This window comes from Etheostoma spectabile, chromosome 14, assembly GCF_008692095.1.
Source record: "Etheostoma spectabile isolate EspeVRDwgs_2016 chromosome 14, UIUC_Espe_1.0, whole genome shotgun sequence".
Lineage (NCBI taxonomy): Eukaryota > Metazoa > Chordata > Actinopteri > Perciformes > Percidae > Etheostoma > Etheostoma spectabile.
In genome coordinates, this window is record NC_045746.1 from 8,081,011 (window position 1) to 8,081,905 (window position 895).

Genomic DNA, 895 nt, shown 5'->3' on the forward strand with positions numbered 1-895 from the left:
CTTGGGTTTTCTCCTGTTGAATAAACGAGCCACGCTTTTCGTGTGCTAAAAGTGAGAAATTGTCTCTTGCATCTTGCCGCAATTTCCACAATACTACTATATATATGGAGACAGAATTAATATGTTTCTAGTAGGCTTGCACTAGAGAAACAGGAAGGCCACCCCTGTGCAGGGATTCCCACATAGCCCTCTCAACCAGTACATGAAGGGGAAGAACAGGAGATTTGAAGAAACCCCTAAGGCCCATTGTTTCTTTGATTGATTGATTGATTTATTTTTTTAATACCATCTCCATTACTCCATTGCTGCTTGTTGTTTTCAAGACCTAAGTGGATAAAATGTTTTCTACATAAAGGAGGTGTCCTCTTACAAAGATAAGTGATGGGCATGAAAATAGGAAGCACACCCTCTGAGTAGGGTACTCACTCTTTAGCATAGATATTATCGTTTGAATAGGGATCTCTGAGCAAAACATCAGTGGATGAATGCCCAGAATGCAGAAACTAGGCTATTGTATGGAATCCCTAAGAGGCAAGGAGAAAAAAACAAACGAATATGCAGTCACTGTTGGCATATGTGTGAAGGTGTCCACATATTGATGTTTGTTTTCTGTGCTTATGTACGTATGCTTGTGACTATAAAGACGCTGCATGATGCCTGTGGAATTAGACATTGTCCAAAAAGAGCAGTTGCTGCATAGCAGCCTCATGGCAGTTCGTGAAATGGTGATGTTATTTAATCTTTTGATATATGTACAGGGACATAGTTTTCTCTTCTCTCAAATTTTAAACTAATGTATTTCAGTGGGAAGCATCTTTTTGTGTTAACAGCACGATTACGGTAGTAAGTAGTTTTGGAAAAGTGAAAGTGTTGGTTGGGGTGGTGGATGGGTCAA